Source organism: Macaca nemestrina, chromosome 15 (genome assembly GCF_043159975.1).
Source record: "Macaca nemestrina isolate mMacNem1 chromosome 15, mMacNem.hap1, whole genome shotgun sequence".
In the NCBI taxonomy this organism is placed as follows: domain Eukaryota; kingdom Metazoa; phylum Chordata; class Mammalia; order Primates; family Cercopithecidae; genus Macaca; species Macaca nemestrina.
Genome location: NC_092139.1, coordinates 40,370,122 through 40,391,069, shown reverse-complemented (window position 1 = coordinate 40,391,069; position 20,948 = coordinate 40,370,122). Strand labels below are relative to the sequence as shown.

General features: G+C 41.5%; 1 long non-coding RNA gene across 1 annotated transcript in view; it reads right to left on the bottom strand.

Annotated features, from left to right (window-relative positions):
- LOC139358829 (uncharacterized) overlaps positions 1-4,926 on the bottom strand; it is a 43,657-nt gene extending 38,731 nt beyond the window's left edge. The window contains exon 1 of the long non-coding RNA XR_011614340.1: positions 4,362-4,926. This is a non-coding gene — a long non-coding RNA (uncharacterized lncRNA). The remainder of the gene's footprint in view (positions 1-4,361) is intronic.
- Positions 4,927-20,948: the final 16,022 nt, after the last annotated feature.

Genomic DNA, 20,948 nt, shown 5'->3' with positions numbered 1-20,948 from the left:
AACCGTATGTGAAAATGAACTGTGGTGCTCCCAGTTTTTCCAGTTGTAATGTAAGTGTAAGTTACTGGATTGGTAGGAGGAGACTTGGGTTCCACACTCCCTTCTGCCATTTACCTGATATGTGACACTGGGGGTGTAGCAGTACCTGCCTTGTACTTGGTTGTCTCATCTAGAGATTTGTAAGAACAATATTTCTATAACCACATGCTCTGGATATATCACAATGTCCAAATGACTGTGGCCAACAGATGTACACAGTGGGTGCTTAGCAAGCACTTGATGAGTTTAGTAGAATTTAGCCTAGTCCATACTTGGCATGAATGGCCTTGGGCACATCCTATAAAATAAAGATGGTGGGCATTAAATGGCCATAAGAATTGCTTCCACATCCAGATGTCTCTCTGTATCTTGGTGTGCATGTCTGTGCCGCCTTATGTACCTGTACAAACATTCCACCATAGCTTCCAAGTAGGCATTCTAAAGCACTGGCCACCTGTCTCAAAGGCATTCCCAGATTGAAAGCCTAATGTACTTTGCGTTGTACCCTCCAGTTCACTATGTGCCAAGAACTTCTCAGGAAAAAGCAAATAATGGAATATAAAGTTTCCACTGAGGCTGCATTTCGAACAATAAGCAGAAGTAGTTTATTTAATCAAATGAGAATCTTTATATTCTCTCTCTCCTTAAAGCAGTTACAATTCCTAAACATCTCAAGGGAGTTTCCTTCGAGTTTCCAAAAATATATACCACAAACTAAATTTTAAATTTTCTATACAAATATGATTTACAAGGCAAACAAAACTAGCAACTCTGAAAAGTCGGTTTCACAAAGAGCATTCTTAGAGGAATGTTTCTTAATTCCCAACAAGTCATTGGCAGGTAAATGTGACCATAACTGAACACACATTTTCCTATACCTTCAAAACAAATGGAATTCGATCAATCTCTCATACTGATACAGATTTTTAACTTCAAGAAAAAGAATACTACTAATTAAAATTGCTTACAATAGTCATCACCCAACATTTCAAAAGCTACTTTATTGCTTTTCAAAATGTATTTAAGTGTATTAGTTTCCTAGGACCACTATAAGAAGGAACCACAAACTGGGTAGCTTAAAATATCAGAACTTTATTCCTTTACAGTTCTGGAGCTAGAAGTCCAAAATCAAGCTGTTGGAAGGGCTTTGCTCCCTCTGAAATCTATAGGGGAAAAATCTTCTTCGCCCCTTCCTAGTTTCTTGTGCTGCACTTTTGCCGGCAATTTTTGGCATTTCTTGGCTTGCAGTTGCAGCACCTCAGTCTCTGCCTCTGTCATCACATGGAATTCCTCACTTGTGATATATATATACACACACACACACACATATGTATGTATGTGTGTGTGTGTAGATAGACAGATATATGTAGATATATTGATGTATAGATACATCTGTTGGCCTTTTTTCCAGTGCATGCACTTTTCCACGTATGTTTGTTGTATGGTGGACTAGATTCTGCTTGAAAACCCCAATGGCACTGAGATGACTATTTCATGAGGGCTACAACTCCATTTTTGATGAAGGCTACCACTCCATTTTTCTACTTTCTTGGTTGTAAAAGATTCTCCTCTTAGCAAGTCTATTGGCTAGGATCATGCAGCTACTGTCAGTAATCTTCCTCTCCAGATAAGCCCAGGGTCTGGAGGGGTCTCCTTACCCCTTATGACAATTCTCCTGATATTTGATGAGAGTTAGAAGTGCTGTATTATGTTCTCTTCGCTTAACTTCTAATCCATACAACTCAGCTGCTGTAGGAATTGCTGTGAAAACCTATTCTAAACAATCTCCAATGCAAGTTATTTTAAATCGACATTAGCCAAATATAACTTGACAAGAAATCTGTGCAGAAATGGTCTCAGGATATCTAATGAATCCTTTCACTTAAGTGGCTCCGTTTTCCTCCTCGTAGTCATATGTAGTTCTCATTTTCATTGACATCAGCAGTGTTGGACAATGAACATACCTTCCCTTGGAATCCTGTCTTTTAAAACTTGCATTAGAACTTACAGTTTTAGTTCTCTTCTTTACCTCTCTGATTACCTTTATGCTATTTTCTTTCTTCCTTCTTTGGTTTCTCTTTCCCGTCCAATGGGAAATTACATATATGATGTGATCTACACACATAATTCCATCTATCTTCACTGTGCTGAGTGCAATATTTGCTCATAATATTTTATTCCCTTGTCCTTGCCATGCCTCCTCACTCCATTGACTTCAGGCTTGGCTGTGGGACTTGCTTTGGCCAATGGGATGTGAGTGGAAATTATGTATGTCACTTCTGAGCAAGACTTTAAATGTGCTTGTGTGGTTGGCTCTGTGTCCCTTCTTATTCTGACCTTTCACTAGGAGAACAGTATGCACCAGATGCATATGTAACCCTGAACGGAGTAACAAAGCCCCAGGCAGAGCTACAACTGACTCACAGGAGACGTGCTGTGTGAGCAGCAATAGGCTTTTGCTATTATAAGCCACTGAGATTTGGGGGCTGTTTGTTAGGCAGCATAATCTACTAAACTATGACAAATTCAATGACCCTCAACCCTACCATGGCATTTTTCCAGCACCACAGGGTCTATTTTCTAACTGCATATTTTGTTGGCATCTCCAACTCAGTTTGTTTAAAAATTAACTCATTAGGGTTGTTTTTTTTCTTTCCTTTCAAAAAAGTTCCTCCTTCTGACTTCCCTGTTTCTATAAATATGACCTTGATCTTTGAGTTAACTTGGACTTCAAACTTTGGAATCAGCTTCCAATCTCCCTCTGTCTTGCTACTTCCACATTTAGTTAATTTCCAACCCTGTTTAATTATTTTCTTGACCTCAATAAATGCTTATGGAAACCTACTATATATCTAGCATGGCCCTTGTTTCTGTGGGGTTTAGAGATGAATATGACACAGCTCCTGCCCTCAAGAAGTTTTCAGTCAGATCTGGGAGCAGGATCATAAAGATGATTTCAGCACTATACTATTCGTGCTGTGATACAATTGTCTTGTAGGTGGAGAGAAGAGGCACTTAACCCAGCCTGCACATTCACGGAAGGCTGCCTGGGGGGAAATGATGCCTGAGCTGGCATTTCAGGAATGAGTAAGCAGTACTGAGGAGAGGGGGATGGGGACAAGGCAAGCAGGCAGACTCTTCGGAGGAGAACCAGGAAGGCATGGTTGAGTGTGGTGGGCTTGGAGAACTTTATGTGACACAATATTATCTAAACACAAACTGTGAGGTGAGGGTAGGAGATGAGATAGGAGGATGAACCAGGGGCCAGGCCATGGAAAAGTTTCTACATTCTGTTACCCAGCTTAGATTCCAGCCTACAGAGTTAAGGAAGAGAGGCATGGTTAACATCACGCGTCAGTGGAAGGGTGGATTATTTTCTATTTTAATTAAAACGGAAAACATTATATAGCACCTATGACATGCCAGATGTCATTCTAAGTGCTAGGCAAATATTAGCTCATGTAACTCTCCTAACAGCCTACTCTGATTGACCATCTTACAGATAAAGAAATGGAAGCAGAAAGAGCTAAATCTGTCCACGGCCATAGAGCCAAAAGTGTGAGAGTGGGGCTTTAAACCCAGGAAGTTTGGGTTCAAATTCAAATGTTGAACCACTACATTATTTTGATATGGCTGGATGAGAGAGATCTGATCACTGTGATCACACTGGTAATGTGACTGTACAATGATAGGATGAGCTAGAGATAGCCTGGCTTGTCACGAGGGGCTGATTTAAGAAATGTGTATGTGGTTGGATAAGGAAGACTTGAGGATGATTGGATGAACAAGTCAATCCTGGCTCCTTTCTCTGCTGAACCCTTGTTCATCTGACATTGGTGATATCATGAGTGAGATATGGAATTTAAGAGGAGGAGCACCTCCTTTTCTTGTCTTGTTCTTCCTGAAGTGGCCTATGCAACATCTTCTAGCTTTATGTTCCCAGTTATCACTTGCTTTTTCACGGCTCTATGTTTTTGTGCATGTTGCCTTCTACTCTCAATGCCTGCCTAACAGAACCGTACCCTTATTTCAAGACTCATACAAGACACCATTTCTTCCATAAACTTTCCTTAATTACTCCAGCCAGAAGGGGTCTTTCCTGTCTCTCAACCCCTACCATTGTATACAGTTGACACCTCACCTGGCACAGGCTTATGCCCAATGGCTACTTACCTAAGAGATTCATGTCTCATTTCAAGCCTAAAGAACTCTGTACACATTTTATATTCTTTCTATTACAAATGCATATTAAATTAATTACATTAGTCAAGATCAAGGTGAAAAATCATGGCTTTGAGTGTACCAACTTAAAAATAGCTTACCTTGCGGCTTTACAGACAAGTAGCCATCTTTTTCCGAATTCAACCTTCTTGGAAGGTGTGCCAGTTGACTTTATGTCTTTATTATCTCCGACATGATATGGAAAGAATGAGGGAGAGGGAGGAATCATTCCTTTTGAATATATTCTCTAAAGGTTTTACAACATTTTAAAAGCAGTATGCTAACATGATGGCTATTAAGCCCACAAAGAAAAGATGTTAAAAGTAGCACTGTAATAGCAAATACATGAAGGAGTGCAAAGAGACATTAACTTCCACTGAAGTTTTCAAGCTCAGGTATTTGTGGCCATATCAGTCCCAAGTTTCATCTTTTCTGCAAAACAGGGAACATATCTTGGTGGGACCAGTTCCTGCAAGCCAAGATGCCCATTGGTTGTAACGTTGTGGGCATGGTTGTTTTGCATGGTTATTTCCATTTTCAAACATGCATGAATAGTCTCCCTGAGCTAGATCACGAGTGACGGGGCAACAGAAACTTATCTCCCTGTGGGTTCCCTGTAGAACCTAGAGAAGAATGACTTAGAGGAGTTGCTTTATAGATGTTTACTGAATGGGTCACAGTCATCCCCAAAATCCCAGGCATGTTTCTCAGGATCAGAATCTTCTGTGAGGAAAAAAAATAGTATATCAAGTGAAACGATCATCTTTTTAGTTATATATTTTAAAGAAATTGTTAGGCAGGAGAAGCCTGAATGAACTTCATGTTTTAAAAAATTACTGTATTATTCATTTTCCTCCTGGGCTACTCCTGGGGAAGGGGTGTGTGTGTGTGTGACAGAGAGGGAGAGAGAGAGAGATTCAGTTCAAGTTTTCTACACAGCAAGCATGCTTTGCCTTAGCGGCGCTAAAGAAATTTCCTTTTCCGCATCTGTATTTAAATGAGGCACTAACTAAAATCAGGTTTCATTATCCTAAGCCTCAGCTCACACTTAATGAAAGAGCTGGTATAAATTATTTACCGAATGTCATACTTCAGGTTTTAAATTCAATATATTGTGATACATATACTACATAATTTAAGAGGCAGACAAATTACAATATGGCACCTGCCCCTGTGTCTCTATTCGGTCATTCCCGATGCCTGGGTTAAAAATCTCCCTCACATCAATATTTTAGCAGAGACCCTCCAGTTCTCCCCTTTAAAATAAGCCACTATCCAAAAACCTACAAAGGGAAGTAATCCATTTAACTTAGGACAAATCTCATATGCTGAATGATTTAACAGCCCAATTCGGAGCTTCAATAAGTCACTGAAACATGTTGTGAGCAGACGTATCAAATGTGAGAACAGAAAGTCTCCCCAGCCAGCTTGACTCTCCTTCTTTCGCTGTCTTTGGGTCACTGCTCCCGGTGTGTTAAATTTTTTTGTTTGCACTTAACCGTCAGTCTGTTCCCCTCTCGTGGGCCAGAATCCATTCCGCCCGTCCCGCCTGCTCCTTTGCTCTTTCTCTTTCCTCTGTTTTCTTTCCCATTAGTAATTATTTATTAGTCTCTGAGGTGCAGCCCAGGATTTTTCACGGTATTTCTCCCACTTCCTCCAGCCCATTTGGTCACTGCTGAGTGTTCAGATGGGAGAGTAGGTTTTGACATGCCCCGTTATGTGGAACTGGAGCAGTATGCTGGAAAAGCTATACAATTACCGGTTCCCTGGCATCGTTTCCTCTCAGCGTTTTGGCCAGGAGGGACTGGCTGAAGAGGAAGTGTGGTCCGATGTTCAGAACACGTAGTGGTACAGAAGACTGGGCCCTGGCTCTGTCTCCTGGCTCTCCCATCAACTCCTTGTCTCAAAGCAATGTGCCCTTAGGCAATTTATTTTTGTTGTTCTCATTCTCTCTCTCTCTCTCTCTCTCTCTGTCCTTTTCTGTCTGTCTCTCTGAAGTCAAGGTTTTGATTGCTGACACCCTCTCACCTGGCATAAATGAATGTGAGACAGAAAACAGTTCATTAAGCCTGCAAAGAATTAAAACGGATGTTTCTAAGGTGCTTTGACATCCTGTGAGAAATAGACTCCCCTTCTATTATTCCGTGGAGAAGGAGTTTCTCATATGAGCATGGTCAGAGAGAGCTGAGAGCAATGGAAAGAATTTGTATTTACTCTTCCCTTACCCATCTGTAAGCACCCTGCCTATTTTTAGAGTAGTGTTTCTAGAATTTTAATTGGCACACACATTACCAGGGGATCTTGGTAAAATGCTGATTTTGAGTCAGTAGGTCTGGGTGGGTCCTGCATTTCTAACAAGCTGCCAGGCCATGCCTATGCTTCTGGTATTTGGACCACACCTACTGTGGCCAGGTGTTAGAGAACTCTCTGCAACACCAACTGTTACCTTCTCCACAGTGTCTAGACTGTCCTCTCTGGCCGATCCTCCTCTTCTCTCCCGTCTCTGTCTAAACTCACCAATCCTATGTCCCATTGTCTGAGATCCTCTGTGCTATGTCACCCTGAGGAAGAGCAGTTTCATGGCAATTTCATAGATACAGAACTACTTTTTCTCCCATGGGTAAAAAAGCTCATTCCTCTTCGAAGTTAAAGCCTATGGCACCACTTCTCTGCCCTTATCACTGGCGTTGTGATTTTGTCCATCCGAGTCATTTGGTGGAGGCTGGCACTTAAAACATAACCATAGTCACCCATCCACCTCTTGTGATCAGTCTACAACAACTATACAGTCTGCCTCTTCAATACCTGCCCTCACGGTTTTTTATTTTTTTTAAATAAAAATGAACTTTACCTTCGTTCCACTGCAGCTACCACTTCAAGGACCACACCCCAGACTTGGCCACCAGCCAGAACTGCTGTGTATCAGAGAACTTCAACACTGATAACCTACTCCGTGACCTCCTGTCTTTTCAAGTCTCTTCCTCCCTCCCTATGGCAGTGCTTGTTCTTTCAATGCCTTCATCCTTGATGTCACCACTGTCTCTTGACCTCTTGCCTTTGTGTCTTCTATATGACCACCCCGACTTTTTTTCTTAGAAGCACACTCAATTTTCTTGAGTTTGTTTTTCTTTCTTTCTTTCTTTCTTTCTTTCTTTCTTTCTTTCTTTCTTTCTTTCTCTTTCTTTCCTTTCTTTCCTTCCTTCCTTCCTTCCTTCCTTCCTTCCTTCCTTCCTTCCTTCCTTCCTTCCTTCCTTCCTTCCTTTCTCTCTGTCTCTCTCTCTCTCTCTCTTTCTCTTTCTTTCTTTCTTTCCTCTCACTGCATCTGGAACAACCCATCACCTGCCCTTATTTTTCCTACACCTGGGAAACTGAACATGGCTAGAGAAAAATTACCCAATTGTGCCACCACAAATGTGTTGTCTTAACCTCTGCTGGGCCTGTGCACAACTCTACAATGTATTCATTTATAGATGCTCAGGTCCTTGAACCACTCTTCTGAACTTTCACCTTCTCCTCAAACCTCCAATTCAATCCATGCCACGGCCCTCATCTCAGTAAATAACCATGCTTCTAGTACACAAAAATTAGAGAAAGCTTCCTAGGTGAACCTTCTTTCTTCTGCTATCTATAACCTTGTCTTCATCCACCCCCATCTTTACTCGCCTCTTTCTCTACCTTCTCAGATGATGAGGTGCCCTTCCTTTTGCTAAGGCCAGACCTAATCACCTGCTCCTGATCACCTCTCATCTCATCCCATTTCTTCCAGGATCAGCTCAACTATTCATCTCTAGCCTCTGTTTTCCTCCGACCCCCTTTTCCCACATCTGTGGCATGCTATATGTTAATTCTCCTCCTCTGTAATTCTCCAGCCTCATCTCCCACAATCACCCTGCCTCACACATTCGCATGGTTTCCATGCTCCTCACACATGATGCTGTTTCATGCCTTGATAATTTTGCTGAGGTTGTCTCTAAATGAAACATTCTTTCTTTGCTGTACAGTCTGGCAAATGTCTATTCATCATACAAAACTCAAATTGGGTGCCTCCCCCAAGCAGGCTTCCATGTCTCCCACAGTCCCAGTCTCCTTGCTTCCAGGTTGCCACCCATGTCTTAAGATTACCATAGTACCCTTAATTTATTTCCTATATTTTATCATATTATCTATGTGCCTGTTTCCCTTGTGGACTAGGTGCTTTTTGAAGGCAAGGACTATTGGCTTATTTGTTTTTCCCTCTGAAATGACTGGATCTGGCTGGGCGCAGTGGCTCATGCCTGTAATCCCAGCACTTTGGGAGGCTGAGACGGGTGGATCATTTGACGTCAGGAGTTTGAGACCAGCCTGGCCAACATGGTGAAACCCCCATGTCTACTAAAAATATAAAAATTAGCTGGGCGGTAGTGGTGTATGCCTGTAATCCCAGCTACTCAGGAGGCTGAGGCAGGAGAACCGCTTGAGCCTGGGAGGTGGAGGTTGTGGTGAGCCAAGATTGTACCACTGCACTCCAGTCTGGGCAACAGAGTGAGACCCTGTCTTTAAAAAAAAAAAAAAAAAAAGACTGGAACAGTGCCTAGAATAATGTGGTTAAGAAATAAATATTGGTGAAATGAATGAATTAATAAATAGAAATCACTCATAAAATAAATATATTACCTTACATGCCACCTTAGTTCCAAATGGCTTTATTTCACAGACCTCTTTTGGGGTCTATTTGTATTTTATCACAGGACCAGCTTTTGAAGCTTACTTGAATAATAATAATAACAACATAGGTAATAAAATTTTTGACATACATCGTCTGTTTATTGAGTTTGTCTTAGGCACCGTGCTAAATGATTCACATACATTATGCCATTGAATCCTTACGACAGCACTGTGAAGGCAATCTTATTATCATAATTTTAGAGGCGAGGAGCCGAGGATCAGAAAGGTTAAGTACATACCACAGGTCACATGCCCAGGAGGTTACAGAGCTCGTTTTGAACCTTCGCCAGACTGGCTGAAAGATGCAGGCCCGGTGTACCACATTTGACTTCCCTTTTGGCCCCTGCCTGCTCTTCCCTAGTTCCTGGCCTCTCTCCTTCCTGGTAACATGCAGAGCTTTTCCCAGGCTTCTTCAATATAAGCACACTCCTCCCCGGCCAGTCTCAGAGCACTGTTAAAAGGGTGGCATTCGGTTCTATATTTGTCCATTGAGTCTACAACACATAATAGTTATTTCAAAGAAGCCTAAGGTTTGAGAGAATTCATTTCTTAATAATCGTTAAGTAATGAAATGCTACTTAGCACTGCTTGCCTTAGACAGAAGTGAGGCATTCTGTGGTTTTCAGTAGAATGAAGGTTGAGATAGTTGGAACTGTTGAGCTCTTTCTTTTCTTCGTTTGTCACTAGCGACACTTTGCAGAATAAATTCTGCATGTTCACCTTCAACAAGGAATGAATGAAAATCCAGAACCAAGGCTTATTAGAAAGCCAAGGGGATTCGAGGCCTGGCATGTGTGACCCTGAGACAAGGAGAATTAGTGGCTCCTTTACCTGGCCACCAGGGCAGGATGCATTTTACCCATATATTCACAGAGGGTGCTCTCTATATAGACTGCTTCAAGACTCTGGATTTAGGAGAAAATCAGGTGAAAAAGATTTGATCAAGGGTTTACCTGATGATTCTCATTTTTCTTATTGTCAGTTAACTGGATATTTGTTTAATGCACAGAATTATAATAAAGTTTTTACTGAAGGCTATATAACTTCATGCTAAATAATTATCAGGGCTTTTTTTAGGACCATCACCATCTCCCAACTTGGTCCAGCTTTCCCAGGTCTATAATGTTAACGTATTGCTGTGCCTGCTATAATGTTAATGACATAATAGCTTTAGATGATCATCCTTAAATCTGAATTTTATTTCCCACTCAACCCGCATTTGAAGCCTGCATTCACTTGCCACAAATATCTCACCCAATTAAATTGAAAAAATATATGTATAACTAACAGTCTAAATGTGCACATGCATGTGTTTCTTAAAATAATAAAATCTGAGCAGAAAAGAAGTTTAGTCATTTTGAATTGTTTAGACATATATTGGGGGTCTATATTATTATTATATCTTCTGTATATAATTCTGTAAATGTAATCTTACATGTTATTGTTAGTAGTGTTTTTTTTTAAATCTCTCATACATGATAGAATTCTATTGTGGAATTTTTATGTCCTCTCACAGGGTTATTTTATCATTAAAAACATCCTTTGGTTTGTTAAATGCCAAGTACTCAAGGATGCAATTGAGACCATTTCAATTTATTATTCACTTTTTTTTTTTTTTTTTTTGAGACAGAGTTTCTCTCTTAGTACCCAGGCTGGAGTGCAATGGCGCGATCTTGGCTCACTGCAACCTCTGCCTCCCAGGTTCAAGTGATTCTCCTGCCTCAGCCTCCCAAGTAGCTGGGATTACAGGTGCCCACAACCATGCCTGGCTAACTTTTTGTATTTTTAGTAGAGACAGCATTTCACCATGTTGGCCAGGTTGGTGTCGAACTCCTGACCTCAGGTGATTCACCCACCTTGGCCTCCCAAAGTGCTGGGATTACAGGCATGAGCTACTGTGCCCGGCCTATAATTCACTTTTAAAACTTTTGACTTTAGCCTTATTTCCTGTAATAAATGCATATAAAGCAACAATTTCTTTATTGGCTCTTTTCAGAGAATAAGCATCTTCTCAAGAATACATATAAAACAAGCTTCCCAGACCAAGGTAAACAGAGATCTCCTAAACCTCTGCAGGCAAATGCAAAGACTGATGCTCTTTTGGTCCCTTCTAGAAATGGGGTTGTAGGATTCCATGGAGGCGATGGCTATCAGGAACAAGGTACGAGTCAAAAGTCACTCTTTTAGATCACAGAATCCCCAGGAGTTTGTCTCCCAGATAACACTCTGATAACTGTTGGTGTCTGAATTAAAACTAGAATGCCTTGCTCTTTACCCTCAGCACTAAGCCCTATTTCTCAGTGTAAACAGGCCCTATCTGCCAGGGTTCTTTCTCCATCTGAGATCAAAATATTTCAACTGTGACATCACCATTGGTTGTTGAGGAAATAATGAGGTTATCACAAATAAAGGCTGTCTCCTTGGCATAAAATGATGGAGCAAATGAAAGCACAGGAATAAAATGCCTGTTTCCTTCAAACATTCTTAGCCTTCCATGCGGAGGGCAATAAAGATGACCTATGGAGAAGGAGGCTTTGGTTCAAGTTCTCTGGGAGAGGTTAGAAAAGTAGCAAATTAACCTGTCTGATACCTTATCAGTCAGTTTTGAGTAATCAACTAAGTTAACATTCTTGCCTTTCACAAATCATTAAATCATACACCATGGACCCGGAAATCTCCTAGTTCCTCCACCATAAGGTATGGCTGGAATGTGAGGAGACGTCAGATTAGGGGGACTTTTCCCAACAAAGGAGAGTTAGTGATTCCCTTGGAACTTTAACTCTTTTTAATCTGAGTAAAGTCCTTCACAGTTAGATCAGGAAGGTAAATTGTTCCTGATTTATGACACTGTCTGATGGGTTAAATTGGAACCTACTGGAATTCCACTAAGTTCTCAAAGGAACAGTGATGCATACAATAACCCACAACATCATGCACATAAATACACAACACAGGGCATACAAATGTATTAAGCTTGGGTTCATTCTTCATGGTTTCAGTTAAAGAGTAGCAGGAGGGACTGGCTTGTAGATAATCTTTTTTCTACCTTTCCTTTCTTCTCTTATCAATGTCCTGTCTTCTGGGGTTTGAATTAACGCTGTAAACGTTAACTCTGGCCTCAACTTCTCCACACCTCAGGGAAATTCAACACAAAGAATGGAGGTAACAAAACCAATTAGAAATAGCAGAAGCAACAGCAGCAAATTAAGAAACACCCCAGTGCCCAGGAAAACATGTCAAGAAGACTTTTCTATCCTTCCGCAATTGGTTCCGCTTGGGGCTCATATAAAATAGAGATTCCGTAAATTCTTGCTAAATATTTAAGTATTTCCTTATTCACTGAGTCACTGAGGATAAATCATCTGCTTATTTTAAAATGTGTAGCCCAAGGCAGATGGCTCATCTGAGGTCAGGAATTTGAGACCAGCCTGGCCAACACGGTGAAACCCCATTTCTACGAAAATTACAAAAATTAGCTGGGTGTGGTGGCGCATGCCTGTAATCCTAGCTACGTGGGAGGCTGAGGCATGAGAATCACTTGAACCCGGGAGGCGGAGGTTGCAGTGAGCTGAGACCCCGCCAGTGCACTCCAGCCTGGGTGACAGAGCAAGACTCTGACTCATAAATAAATAAATAAAAATAGTAGGTATCAGAATTACCTGCAAAACCTCAAAGACCTGTGCACTCTTACGCCAGCAGACAGAGCTGGAGTGTATGAACTCAGGCTTGCATTCTTGTCCCAGAAGCCAGCAGGGCCTAGGACAGCTCTCTCAAGAGATTTCTGAATCCCTGTCATGCTTTGGCTAGGTGAGATTTGATACAATTTGACACCAAGGGCAACTCTGAAAGTAAGACATATAAAAAAAGTAAAACCCAAGATGGTGTACTTTTTGCAAATAGAAACTATAGCTTATTTATCTTTTTGTATCTTTAAGGTGACTGCCCAAGTGTCTGGCACAAAACCTCCCTTAGTGTCCGGTTGGTGGCCTGGGCTTCTCCTCTGTCTTCTGCTGGGCAGAGGGCACATGAGTTGGTTGTATGAACAGCACCAGCTGCTTGAAATAACGCCACCTGCCATGCCTGCATCCAGCCTGCAGGGCTACCTACACCAGTTCTAACCAAGACAGAGACCATTAGAAGTCTCCTCACCAGCAAGGGGGAAGATGAATGGGTTTTCTCCCATATGCACGTACAGTCCATACAAAAACCTGTACATTCTTATTTTTGCCAGTCTTCTCCCCAAAGAGCTGTACTTTGGGAAGATTCTGGGGTTTCATTTTAAGCCAGAAAGACCACAAGGCTGGCACTTTTCTGTCTAAATTTCCCTCTTCCAAACCTCACTTAGCACATCTAAGAGGTTACAATCTTGAATTCTGCCTGAGTTCCCCAGGACCATTCGGACATTGTTTCAGTTATCTATGGCTGTGTGTGCCAAATCACCTCAGAACACAGTGGCTTAAAACAACTATCATTTCATTGCTCATGATCCTGTGGGTCAGGAATTCGGGCAGGGCTGAGTGGAACAGCTTGTCTCTGCTTCACGTGGGATTGGCTGGACTAACGCAGCTGCACTCAGCTGTCGGTTGAGCTGGGCTGGGCTGGGTTGAGCTGGAGGATCTAATATGGCCCTGGTGCTGGCTGGCTGCTGGAGCACCTTGGTTCTCCTTGTGGCCTCTCCTTGAGAGACCTCCATGTGGTCTCTTATGCTCCAGCGCCTTCCTCTCTACCTAGCCTCTCTCTCCAGCTGGGTAGCCTGGGCTTTTTCATGTGGTGTCTCAGAATAGTGAGAGTTAAAGTAGAAATTACCAGATCTCTTAAGGCCTGAGTTTGGAAATCCCAGAACCTCCCTTCTGCATCATTCAAAAGCTTAGTGTAAGGCTCAAGATCAACCCAGATTCAAGAGGTAGGGAAATAGACGCCCCCGATTGATGGGAGAAGTAGCACGCATATGCAGACTTGAAAGAAGTTGTGGCCTGTTTTCTCTGTAGACAATCTACCATAGACCCTGTGGTTTGGACCACTGACAGATGCTGCTCTCTGCAGCCATGCTGATATGCAAGGTAACCCTTGAATTCTTGCTTTTCTCAATTTCAGTTTCTCTCTTCACCAGACCAACTACGTGATACGCCTTAGCTAACCCTTGCTCACTCAAGACGTGGCCTGGGACATTTCCTGGTATACATACTCATGACGCCAGTCACCATTCATGTGATGGAAGGGGAGATTAAAGCCTATGCCTTCCAAAGACATCCAGGCTACTTCCTAAGAGAACCGTGCTGGGGAGTAATTTCTACTCCGTCTCCTTATCTCCAGCCTGATCTTCAGTCTAGGTCACCCTGCAAACATTCTTACAGACATGGCTCATTGGGTCTTACCCAAACTTACTCTCCCAACTCAGAGTTTAAGTGCCCTTAAACACCAAGCTGTATGTCCCTGCCATGTTCCAAGACCTATGGTGTCAGCCTGTACTACCTGTCCTTTCCCTAACATCTCTCTGTTGGTTAAAATGCCAGCATCGCATGTTGCATGGGGTGGAGAATGGGAAATGGCAACTGATTAGAATGCGTGGGTTCAGCCCCACCTTGACGCTGATCCTTTGTTGCTGTCCCCCTCCCTACAACCTTAGGCCATATTCCAAGAGATGATCTTTGTTCTCTATTGAGAAGAGTTGTAATTGACACACCTCCTAGGATGCTTTTCTATATCTCCAAATGGGTAAAAGGTCACATCACATATTTTATATGCACCTTCAGGCTTTGGTAGAACATTGTGATTGGATGAGGATTACAGGAAAATAAAAATCAGGATGGCATCAAGGAAAACACAACTAAATATTGTCTGAAAATAAAATGCCTAATCTGCATTTGGAGACAAACCTATACTGCATATCAATTTCACATGACTAATCTATACGATTTCACATGGTACTGTGGTTCTTAAGCGTCATGGACCATGTTTGTTAGAAATATAAATAAAGGGGGATAAACTATTTTCCCAGAAAAATGCTCAAGTAGATAACATTTTGCATTCATTTCAAAACATTTGGCTATCCCCTGAGTTTCATCCATGAATTTCTTATAAAGAATTTTAGATGAAATGGGAGGTGACCTTTTGGAAAATCTCATTTACAATGACGATCAATTTAGAGTAATTTTATTGAGAATTATATGGTCAGGACAGATGCATCCTCCTTAAGCATTCCATTTTAATTATTGTCTCATGTGGATCTTATTACGTAGGTGACCTTCTGCCCTTTGGTCATCTCCACCTTTCTTTCGAAAGATCTGATGGAAGTACCTTTAATAACCACGTAAGCTTTCAAGCCAGTGCCCCTTCCTTGGAGAAGGAAAAAGCTCTCTTAATCTATGCCTCACATGAAGTACATTGCTGAGTTTTGTAAGAGGAGGATCCTACCCTGAAGGGTTTTGGTGACAATCCAATTTTCACATGAGCATCATAAACTGAAATTACCAGTCGCTATACATCCTGTCTATTCTCCTATTCTTCAAAGACATACACAGTCCTCTAAGGAGACAGAAGTAAATGCGCAAAAGGTCATGTGTAGTTTGGGCATTTCTGGGGCCAGGTACTAAGTCCATTTTGATGGGCAACGTCAGTGGATGCCTTGCTCTTAATGATTTACCATTTCTAAGGAAATCTAAGTAGAGTCATGAAATGTAACCTGACAGAATCTGAAAGTAATTAAGATTTCTTAAGATGTAGGTCAGCACCACATTTTGTGTATATAATTCAAGTGCAATGCCCAGTTCAATAGATATCCAATTGTTGAGGCAGCCTTCACATATGACGTTTTACTAATTTGTCTCGTTTCTAAATTATCATGGGTCTGATCCTGACTATGAAGAGGAAAATAAGATAATGTAATAACACCCTGGGCAGGCAGAATGTCTTTTATCAGTGATCTCAAAACATATCATAAGCATTAATTACTTCTGAAAACATGCTGAGAGGGAGATGGGACTATGACCATCGTGCTGATGAGGAAGCAGACACTGGTTAGGGATTGGTGACTTATGATAAACCACAGGATCTTGACAAGGTCTGGATGAGAAAGGAGGAAAAATGGCCAATCCTGAGACAGAGCCTTCAAGCTAATTCCTTGCCCAGCTTTGTTCATCAGCTGCCTGCCTGCTCTGCTCTGGCTGCACCCATCCTCACCACTTCCTGTTTCCTTCTTGTCTGATCATCTCTGGTCTCATCACCAGGCCCCTCTTTGAAGCAGATAGTGTTCACACTGAACTTTATAAACTGGGCTTCTTGCAAAGCAATAAAAAGAAATCAAGGGAGAACTAAGTATCACACATTTCTCTGGCCTTCCAGAGGATTCATTTACAGCAGCCTGGGTTGTAAATCTCAGACTCTATCAAACCCGCCTTGGCCCTTGAAGACTCAGTTTTTAATGAGTTGTCCTTCCTGTGGTCACTAGTGATAAGATACTATCTAGCCCCATAGCATTCCAACACATTGGGTGAAGAGCAGCTAATTTTAGCCTTGTGTGTTATACCTCCCACAACATAAACTAGGTGAAGCACTGTTAAGAAAGTAACTCCTGATCACTGGGTATGCGTGCTATGATTTGCTCTTTTATTTTCCTTTATCTTCATGAATCTTTTCATTTTCTGGTCACACTCAGGAAAACACATTCAAGCCTCTGTCCAGGATTAGCATCTGAGTCAGAATAAAGCCATATCATGAATGCTCACAAGAAGATTCAAAGAAAATTCTAGAAGCTTCTCAACATGTCACAGCCCCTCCAGTGGACAACACCCTCCTCTCTGGTATTACTATATAAATTTTGTGATAAAACAAAAAATACATATCATTCTGAATATTTCTGCTTCCTTCTCTTCTCCTTTGCCTTCTTCAAAATAGGCAACACATAAGAGATTAAGTTTTAAACAATGATAGCCACTGTAGAATGAAGTATGGACTACAAAATAAAATCATGATAAGTTCGTTCCATGCCACGTCACTAGAGAGGAAGGTTATACACAACTAGGGGAAAAAAAAATCTTTTTTTCCATTGACCCACTCAAAACAAGCTATGACTTCACCAGGGCAGGATATCTGGTGAGTTCCACTAGAATATCATGCTCTGGAATTTAGGAATTAGAGGAAGGGGCCAGAGGAAATTTTAAAATAGACCTAGAGGGTGGTGAGGCCTGGTTCACAGATCTGCTGCGCTGTGTAACCCACAGCCCTCTGGGAACTGTAGCAGTGATGTGTTTTACTTTTCTATTTTGAGCCTGTGACTCACATTACAAATATTGACTTCTATTTCTCTATTAGCATCAGATTTTTTCTTGAATCCTCCAAATTGACTTTGACTATAACTTTGGTTAATATTAAACCTCTTGGGTCAACACATTTTTATAGCTGTGAGCTGCTGCAACCACATGGAGTAGGGATTGGCAAAGAAGCAGTGCAACCAGGAGCAGGACACGGAGAGGCTCTTTCCAGGCCTCCCTTCCCCGCCCCCGGACTACCCTGCATGCTCCTGCCAGATTCATCTTCCCAAAGCACCAGTGGCATCATGGTTTCCTGGGTAAAAGCCTTCCATTTGGTACCTCTTTGCCAACTAAGGAAGATTTGAATTCTACACCCAAGCACTCCAGGATATGGAAAGGCTTCACTCTCACAGACCCCAAGGACTTTACCCAAACAAATCACTTCCATACACATACATCGTTTGTCCCTTGCTTTAATACTCCAAGCACTTTGGGCCTTTCCTTTGATACGTAAGTCATACATGAGGAGTGTGTAAATTCTCACTCAGCTTCTCCTGCCGTCTCCACCATAGGCCCTGACGTATTCACCTTTGTACCCTCTAAACACCTAGCACCAGAGCCAGGCACCCAGGAGATAATGAATAAACCTTTCCTGAGCTGAATTCTGTTTCAAAGTTTATCTGTTTCCTTTAGGCACATGATTAATAGTGACATGAAGTAATCAAAATAGCTGCACTGCAAGGTGGTTGGAACAAGATGTCTCAGGGAAAATGGAATGATTTTTGCTAATACCCAGCTAAAAACAAAAAACACACATATTAGTATTATTTTTCACCGTATCTGGGATAGTAAAATAAATCACACTCAGAGTTGTAATAAGCATGAAAATATAAATTATAATACAATAAAAGTAGAAACCCACAGAGAACACAGCATCCTAACCACCCTTGTACCATGAAGTCTGTTTGAGGATACATTAAACAGAGCATGAGATGCATTTTTCACTTACCTCTGCATATTTTCTAGTGGGTGATTGTTAAAGAGAAAACAATGGAAAGGCAGGAAGAGGATGCAGAAAGCAGGAAGAACTGGAGAAAAATTTAAAAGGGAGAGGAATCTAAAAACCAGGTATCTCACAAAACAGAAAAGGAATCCTTGACAACATAAAGTGGATTTGACCTCTCTCTTTTACAGAACTGAAAGCAAGCAGATAAGGTCCAATCACTTTGTTTGCAGTTGAGAAAATGGAGTGGGGTGGGGGGCCAGGGGGCTAAATTATTTCACTTCCTCGGGGTACAAGTACTGTAACTGAAGGCAGACATTTTGGTCATTAGAGTTGGACATCCTAATCAGGTTAAAAAATCAAATGGAGACCAGGTGCTGCTGATAGAGTCCTTCCAGTTGACAAGTGTTTATCATGTCCCTACTCAATACCAGATCCCGAGGATACAGGGGGAAATTCTTGATTTAATCAAAATAAATTCAAGAGTTTAGATATGCCCTTTTTATTCTAGGGGACTGAAAAAAAAAAAAAGGCTGAATTATTCCAAAAGTTGGTTCACATGTAGCATTCTCAGCCATGTTAGGCAAGTCTTCTAATTTTCCACAGGTTTGATAAATGCCTTTAGCTCATATATTATTGCCTAGGCTCAATCATTGATTGGCATTTGCTTTCCTGATCTCAGATCATCTTTGTGGCATTTCCAATCAATTGCTGATATATTGGTCTCTTTGGCAATGCAGGCCAAGGTGTGAGTGCAGTTGCAGGTGGGCTTCTGTGCCCACTGACCCATCTCTCATCCACTCTCTAGTGTTTCTGCAATAAAAATAGTTGACCCATATGCAATTTGGGCCTTTCATCAGCTGCTTTTTTTTTTTTTTTTTAAATCAACTTTGCTTGTTTGAAACACAAATACCCATTTGGTTTCAGAAATATTAAGGAAGCGGTAGGCTATTTGGTCAAATATTTTGTGAAATCAACCTTTCTAGAAAGTCTACGAGCGATTTGTGAGTTTTCTCATGGTTTGTAATAATGGACAAACAGGGAGCATATGTTTCCATTTGATCATATCCCTGTGGATGCTGAAAGTCCATATTTTCCTGTTGCTAAAACTTAATGGAAACAAAACTAAATAAAAAAAAAAATCCCTCAAAAGGAAAGTAGCAACACTTCTCTTATGACTCATTTTCAATGTCAATAGAAAGATTTGTTTCCTCTGAAGGAGCACTTCAAAAAGGAAAAAACAACTAAAAATTCTAAAGCAAAATAAAAATCCCACTACATATTTTATTATTGTAAAGCCAAGAGAAAAAGTGTCTGTGACCAAAATATTTTTTTTTCATTCATTTGTATATTCTCACTCTTTCCTTCTTTCAAAGCAAACAACTGGACCGTCTTCACCTTCCCATATAGTCATGTGTAATACATATGCGATAAAACTCAAAACTGAATATTCACTGAGGTTTGTTAGGAATCAAGTCTGAGGTGAGGTTACCTTGCTCCAGACATTCAACGATAGGTCTATCAACTTAATATCTGACTGTGTCAACTTCCCTGTGCAGTTTTTATCAGTTTTAAATAATATTGACAGCCACAACAACAACAGCTAACAGTAGCGAGAGCTTGCTAAGTCTCAAGCACTATAGAAGCAGGCCAAATTTAGAGGTAAAACAATAAAGTTTGAATTATTACGAAAAAAACTCCTAGGCCCAGCACTTTGGATTTGAATTGACTTTGCTTCTCAGAGCTCAGGAAAGAAAGATGGAAGGAGATGAGTTCAGGAAGTCATGATGACCAACTCTGACGTCTACTGAAAAGGTCAGGCAAAAAGTAACACAGAAGAGGAGGACACTCCCTCTGGGTGTCACCCCTCACAATTGCACCCTAGTACAAGGCATGTGCCTGGTATTTAGTGTGTTCAGTAGTCATTTTCTGCATGGGAGGAAGGCTGCTTCTCTCCTGCATCCCAAGGGATTTCTGGAACATTCACAACCTCTGCTCCTAATGGCACATGGCCCCCAGGACAAAAGAAAGAGAGAGAAGATACAGGCTAAATTGGAGTACTATTATGAGCACTTCTGCTTCATCTGATTCTGCTTTGGAATATTAAAGAGTCAGGAGCTGTTAAAGACCAAATTGGGCAGATGGGAGTGCCTGCCTCCTCTGGGCTCAGGACTTCTATCCTCTAATGCCTGCGGTTTCAAGGCTGTCACAAAGCCTTGACAAATTCTCACTTTCAAACACTAAATGGGCATGATTAGCCTGTGATCTATGTAGGATTAAATGCTCAGCTTCCCTTTCCTGATTTCTTCCAGCTCACGAGACCCGCGGGCCAAAAATACACTCTCCCTGCTGCCCACAAGGCTGCAGAGCCCCGTCATAGTTCCTGCCCTCTGAGTGCCCTTCCCGTTTTCGACCCCTTTTGCTATCACAAGCTTCTTTCCTGTTGTGCAGTCTAATTCACCAGTTAGCACAGGCAAAACGTCCAGCAAAAATCTGTGTGCCTTGTGCTTTCTGCATGCTCTGTCCCTATCCTTAAGCTCCCATCTCACATGTTAACTGGACTCCCTGACTTATTTTGCACCTCCTGCGGCCCGTACCCTATTGCTCAAAATAAGACATAGCTTCATGCTTTCCAAGGTCATTACTGTGCTGGCCATCGGACCAAAATGTCCCTTAAATCAAGCTGTTTCCCACTTATCATCAGATGCACACCTCATCTAACAAGAGTGTGA